This window comes from Hyaena hyaena, unplaced genomic scaffold, assembly GCF_003009895.1.
Source record: "Hyaena hyaena isolate Hyena2069 unplaced genomic scaffold, ASM300989v1 scaffold_562, whole genome shotgun sequence".
Lineage (NCBI taxonomy): Eukaryota > Metazoa > Chordata > Mammalia > Carnivora > Hyaenidae > Hyaena > Hyaena hyaena.
Genome location: NW_024081198.1, coordinates 431044 through 438385, shown reverse-complemented (window position 1 = coordinate 438385; position 7342 = coordinate 431044). Strand labels below are relative to the sequence as shown.

The 7342-nt window shown below is 39.5% G+C and overlaps 1 protein-coding gene across 8 annotated transcripts in view; it reads right to left on the bottom strand.

Annotated features, from left to right (window-relative positions):
- The window catches only part of MTUS1 (microtubule associated scaffold protein 1), a 173062-nt gene that overhangs the window by 43647 nt on the left and 122073 nt on the right, over window positions 1–7342 (bottom strand). The window lies entirely within an intron of this gene.

The window sequence follows — 7342 nt, the reverse complement described above, 5'->3', positions numbered from 1 at the left end:
TAACCAACCCAAACTTGACCTTAACTATTTCCCATGTAGATGGCAGGATATAAGCAGATTTCTCATGTTCTTAAAATGGACTACTAACCACAAAGAAATTCATTACATTCAGAAATACTTTTTTTTTTTTTAAGTTTATCTTTGAGAGAAAGAAAAAGAGAACATGAGCTGGGGGAGGGGTGGAGGGGCCGGGAGAGAAAGACGGGAGGAGACAGTCCCAAGCAGGTGCCACACTGTCAGTGCAGAGCCCAGCAGGGCACTTGCCTTGACGGATGGAACTGTGAGACCATTCCCTGAGCCCAGATCAAGAGTCAGACGCTTAATCGACTAAGCCACCCATGTGCACCTTTTTAGGAGTACTCTTAAGAAGATATTACCTCCCTTGGGGCACCTGGGTGGCTTAGTCGGTTAAGCGTCCGACTTTCGCTTAGGTCATGATCTCGCAGTTCGTGGGTTCGAGCCCCGCATCGGGCTCTGTGCTGACTGCCAGTTCAGAGCCTGGAGCCTGTTTCAGTCTACGACTCCCTCTCTCTCTGACCCTCCCCTGTTCACGCTCTCTCTCTCTCTCTCCTAGAAATAAATAAAACATTTAAAAAAAAAAAAAGATACTGAGCTTGCATTGTGCAGTTTCTTTAAAAAAAAAAAAAAAGAAGATATTACCTCCCTCAATTTGTTGGTTCTTTAAATGATCTAGAGTTCTTAAAATGTTAAGTTTATGAACTACAAGACTAAAAGAACATATTATACACATGAACACAGCAAAACATTTGCAAGCAATACAATGTGAGTCTTGTAACAATTCTGAAGATACTGAATGTAAATACTTTTTTTTAATGTTTTATTTATTTCTAAGAGAGAGAGAGAGAGAGACAGCATGAGCAGGGGAGAGTCAGAGAGGGAGACACAGACTAAAGCAGGCTCCAGGCTCTGAGCTGGCAGCACAGAGCCCGACGCGGGGCTCGAACCCACAAACCGCGAGATCATGACCTAAGAGAAAGTCGGACGCTCAACCGACTAAGCCACCCAGGCGCCCCTGAATGTAAATATTTTAATTGTAATCATCTAACATAACAGTTTCATCAAAAACACAAATTTTAATAGAGGAAGTGTGAATATTTATTTCAACTTGAATAGGAAACAAGTATCTTTTGCTGTACTTTTGTTCACACTGTATATGAGCAATGGGATAGGCCTTCTCACAGAGCACAAGGGATAAAATATATATCTACAAAGTCCCTACCAATGGGTTCTAGCAAAGCTGTAGCTCTAAGACTGCCATAGCTACAGCACCTTAGTATCGATCTATGACAAAATGTTTTTAGCAAATGCCATTCACAAGATCAGTTCTCAGGAAATGCTTATCAGTGTGGCAAGAAGCCAGCAAAATCTTCAAGACTCCTTTCAAGGAAACCAAAAAGAAGATGGATTCCCCCTGTAACAAAGGGATAGTAAAAGGTTACATCTTTCATCTGCTATTCTTGAACTTGGTCCTTGTGAGGTCTTCTGTATTCTACAAATGACTGAATCTTTTAACTTTTTACACACAAGTTCTAATGCACTTGTTGTTTTTTTTATTGAAGCTTTCTAAAATGCCTCCATTGACTTCTGTATTAGGTAGTAAAAGAGAACCATGAGAGAAATTCAAGTTTATTTAGTGTCAGCTTATAAATATCTACCACAAATGTACTGATAAAAATATTAACCTTTTGTTAACACATTAAAAATTTTGTTTTAATGTTCATCTATTTTTTTGAGAGAAAGATAGCGAGAGATAGTGAGAGACAGCGAGAGACAGCGAGCAGGGGAGGGGCAGAGAGAGAGGGAGACAGAATCAGGAGCAGGCTTCAGGCTCTCAGCTGTCAGCACAGAGCTCAATGCGGCTGTAACCCGTAAACTGCGAGATCATGACCTGAGCCAAAGTCAGACACTTAACACACTGAGCCACCCAGGTGACCCTCCCTCTTTTAAAAAAAATTTGTTAAATGTTTATCTTCTTTTTTGAGAGAGTGAGAAAATGCATTTTAAATATACAAAAGCCATATGTCAAGTTGAGACATTCTTCCTCCACATATTCTTTTATAACTGAAAATTACTTCATTTAAGATCAAAATCAAATATTAATCTGTGTCCAAAGTGACTTCAAAGTGTTTAACTGAAATCATTACAAAATAGGTAATCATTTCCCAAACCTATCCATATCATAAAAGAGAAAAAAATAACAAGATCTGTGGTGAGATTAGACTCATTAAATAATCCACTCCACTTGGGCACCTGGGTGGCTCAAGGGGTTAAGTAGTCAACTTCAGCTCAGTTCATCTCATGGTTTGTGGGTTCCAGCCCCGCATTGGGCTCTGTGCTAACAGCTCAGAGACTGGAGCCTGCTTTGGATTTTGTTACCCTCTCTCTGCTCCTGCTTCTCTCATGCTCTGTCTCTCAAAAATGAACAAACATTAAACAAAATTTAAAAAAGATCCACTGCCCTTATTTATAAGCAGCCAGTATCAGCTTTTGAGAATTAACGGCTTGAGCCCCTCTGGATCAGACACTATAAAAAGGCTGCAACCCCTCTTAAACCTGCATGCTCTAGAGACTGGAGAAGTTCAATTCACCTGCCTCCCTTGCAGGTAGCTAGTCACATGAATGAGACATAGCCAATGAGATGCAAGCCTTAGTGATCTGGCACCACCCCTTCATTATTTTATTTTTCCTTCTTGGAGCAGTGATCATGAGATCAAGAGGCAACGGTCATGAGGAGGAAGCTAAGAGCAGAGGTGTTGATCCTGACGTGGCTGAGCCACTGAACGTCTGAACTGCTTTTTAGGTGAGACAAAGAAGTTACTTCATAGTCAAGCTGTCTTCAACTCCAGCTAAAAGCAGTTCTTCTCAACAGTCTCAAAAATAAATATCAAAAATAATTTGATGACTTTTGTTCTAATTAAATGTTTTCATATTCTGCCTCTCTCTTACCGAATATCTAATCAAAATGGTTCTCTTTACTGTGGTTTTAAGGAAATGAAATATTTTGTCCTATTAATAATACTTCTGCCACTCCTCAATATATATATATGTAGTACATCACTCCTCTTTGCTATAATAATTGCTTTTGGTATCAGTGGCTCAGCAAAAAGAATTATAAGTGCAGTGAGTGGCTTTCACTTCAGTCAAAAGTATTAACCTTTTGAGGTTCAAAAGGGCACTTTTCATAATAATTAATACAACTATCTCCAGCTTCAAAGAAAAAACAAATTCTGATAAAACTAGTGGAGAGGAATATTTCTACTAAGACACTTCTTTTCCCTCTACTGACTCATCCTAGAATTGGAACTAATATGCAGAGAACTAATGTGAAAAATTCTGAGACACAGCTCCTTTTTTTTTTTTCCTTTCAAGTTAATTTATTTGAGTATTGAACATATGTTAGGTACTACTCTTGATGTGGATATTTAAAGATGATAAAAACATGGCTTTCCACTTCCATCCCAGCTAAATAACACAAAGAAAACAAGTGGCATTGCAAGTGAGGGGCAAGAAATGACTGGATTCAGACAAGCTGATCAATAAGACAATAGGATACTCAGCTATTTCAACAAGAGACCACTGCCAGCATTTTGGCAAGTCAGTGAAATCACTTCCAGACTTAGAGGAAGAGCCTTTCCCTGACGCTGAGAACTTCATCCACGCTAGACACCCTGCAACATCACTTAGAATGCCGACAAACACACCCTTCCCTTTCTTGCCCCTCTCCACAGAGAACATGACATCCTGAATCTGATAACACGTTCCCTTCAATGGATGCCGCACAGTCACAACATACCAGAGCGCACGGTGTCCCCTTGTAAAGACCCAGTGAAAGGGTCTGGTGTTCCTGGGTCCTGGTGGCCAAGGCCCACCTTGTTAGCACCTCTCTATTCACATTCTGTGCTCAGACACATTAAAATTCTTTTGTTTCCTTGAAGGAACCATCCTCTCCCTCAGCTCCAGGTTCTCACATGCTGCTTGCTCTGCCTGGAACACTTTCTATATCTAGGCTAACTCCAGATACCCTGAGATCACAGCTTAATTGGTACTTCTTCTGGAAGCCCTAGATCAAGTTGGCTTTACCCCCTAAGAGCTGCCTGGACATCTAGTCCAAACCCTACCAGGGTTACATGATATTCTGTTTAATTATGGGCTGTGTGAAGGCAGGAACATGCGTGCCTTCATCCTGGCTGTATTTTCAGCATCTAGTATGGAACTTGCCACACAGTATATGTCTAATAAGTACTCACTTATGAAGTGAATGAACGAATACCACAAAGGTTTGGAAAGAGAAGAAAGGGGGCTCCTGGTTGGCTCAGTCAGCATGTGACTCCTGACCTCAGGGCACTGAGTTCAAGCCCCACTATGGGTGTAGAGCTTACTTTAAACCACTTTTTAAAGTCTTTTATTTATTTTAAGTAATGTCTCCATCCATTGTGGGGTTCAAACTCATGACCCCAAGAGCAAGAGTCACATGTAGAGCTAAACTTAAAACAAAACTGATTCCGTATGGAAACAGAGGGAAGGCGGTGGCAAAGACCAACGATGAAATCCTTCAAATAGACCAACTACATGAAACTGTCCATATCTGGTCATTTTTAACTTCTAAGAAAAGCAATTTCAAATGTTTCCACATAGAAGAAAGGCAATTAGAGTAGTGGCAGATAATAAAAACAAATAGAGATTTCAGAGGGCAAGGCCTTAGATTCTTACAACCAATTAGTTGTGGATACATGAGGAAGAACACTGATTCAAAGATGACAGATGTTACATGACAAGATAAAGGAAAAACGGGTCATGAAGAGGAATAAATAAATCACGAGTATTAACTGAGTTTGGGCGATAAGGAGTGATTTAGTTTCGATGCGGTGAATTTTCAGGTGAAACAAATATATAGGTTTTTTAAATCTATATCCAGAAAATTTGTAGATGGCATTTGAGGTTAAAGGGACCTCAGAAATCCTCTCCTCTAATTCCTTTATTTTGTAGCTCTTGTATGAGTAAGTGATCAAGGTCATTCCTTTGGTTACCAGGAGAACCATGGCTACACCCCCAGGCTCTTGGAACCCAGATCAGTACCGGTGCCATTTTGGCAAACAACGCCAACACCACTTAGTTCATTAAGAATATAAACACAAGGTACTGCTTACAGCCCTTATGGGTAAGAATAAATGTTGGGACTTCAATACCCATTTCACCGAAAGATCTCTTGGACCTTAACATTATGTAACATGGGATCAGCTCACAAAAGATTCTCACTGGGGGTATGGAGAATTCTATTCCTTACATAATTTTAAAATGCTTCCCACCTACCACAAAACTATTTTTTCCCCATTACTGCTATTCACCAGATCTAACAGAATTACCACAAAATTCACAGCCAGGAACACTTGTAAGCCAAGCATTCTAAACAGAGGTCCCAGGTTTTTGTTGCATTTCCACTACTCTGTGCCCTTGAGCAAGATAACGCACGTCTCTGACTTCCTGGTATAAGGAAGGTAAGCCAGATCACCTCTAAGTGCACTGAATCTCTAAAAATTTCACTTTAGGGGCACCTGCATGGCTCATAGCCTGGAGCCTGTTTCAGATCCTGTGTCTTCCTCTCTAACCCCTCCCCTGCCCATTCTCTCTCTCTCTCAAAAATAAACATTAAAAAATTGTTTTTAATTTCACTTTAGCCAAATGAAGGTTTGAAAGTATTTTTATATAAATTTGGAAAATAAAAGGTACCTAAAATAGCAACTGTTTGTCAAACTCTGATAATAAAAGCCTTCTGTCTTTTGCTTAAGCTGCCTTGGAAATCCATCTGCTTCACAGAAGTACAATAAACAACCTAAAACATTACTTACGGAAGAAACCGTAAAAAGTCACTTACAGAAGACTGGTTAAACAGATCATGGCTTCCACAACTACTAAAAAACAGAGATAGATAAACATGTGTTAACATGAAAATCTAAGATACATTAACTTTAAAAAGCAAGCTATATTAGTGTGTGTGTGTGTGTGTGTGTGTGTATGCTTCCATTTCTATATAGCAATAGTCTATAAAACTCTATATAGGCTCACAGAAGACTAGCAAGTTACTGGAAGGTTATACAAGCACCCAGGAGAATGGCTGCCTCCATACAGGGGACAGAGGGTCCTGGAAAGACAGAGGCTCACGTGCAATTGTATAACCTCTGTGCAGTTTGATTTTCTCTTTAACTTGGAGCACAGATTTACAATAAAAAAGTTAATAGCTATTTGGAGCTATTTTCGATCATACAAACTATTTGCAAACACAAGGCACCCTTTCATTTTTCATCCTTTTTTTTTTTTTTTTTGAAGGTTGAAAAAATGACCGTGGCATTTGGGCTGGGAAAGAGAGAGCCACTATTTGCCTCCCAACATCTCATTTACCTTCAGCAGCCAGCTCAGACCGAGGGAGAGGTCAGCAGATTTAAATGACAGGTCAAGGGGAGTTATGAAACATGAGGAGAAGGTGCTGGAAAAAATGAGAGATACCCAGAGGGAAGGGAGATGCCCGTGGGAAACTAAAAACAGTCCGCCAAAAAAAAATCACTAGGGACAGAAATGAAAAACAAGGCACATCAGGGATGACATGAATATGAAACAAGAAATGTGTTTATATACTCAAACAGTCCTATTACAGTTAACACTTACCAGCCAGAATCAAATATAATACATCTGTTTTACAGCATAAACTCAATGTAATTTACCATAGCTGCCATTACCATCTAGAACGAGAGGTAGCAACTGGAAGCAATGAACTGAACCCCCTAAAAGCAAGCATGCAGGTTTATATAGGCCTAAAGTATACACTGCATTTATTTCCATCTCAGGCACAGAGAATAAAAAGCAGATACAAGCATAAATATCAAAGGTGGTCCTCTGTGACTGCAAACATTTTCTGTGTGAAGCTAGAAAAACTTAATTTGTTTTGTGGCTCCCTTACCACTTCTCCACGACTAGTAGGGTGTTTTATTTTGGAAATATTTCAAATTTAGAAATCTTCTAGCATATTAAATTAACCTATCATAATCTCAGTGAGAAAATTCATAATGAAAAACTATAGAAACTGCTCTCATTTCATCTCCTTCTTTAAGGGTGAGAGAAACATTAATTTACCTATGTCCCATTTCCAAAATCATCGGAAGTACAATGTAATTTAACAGGTGCTGATTTTCACAGGTTTGGTTAGTGTCAGAAAAGAGGCAGGGGAGCATCAAGGCAACAATTCTGCCTTCTATAAACGAAACAAGCACACATCTGCTTAAACTCAGTAAAAGTATCATATGCTCGGGTGTTGAAACGTTAAGAGCAA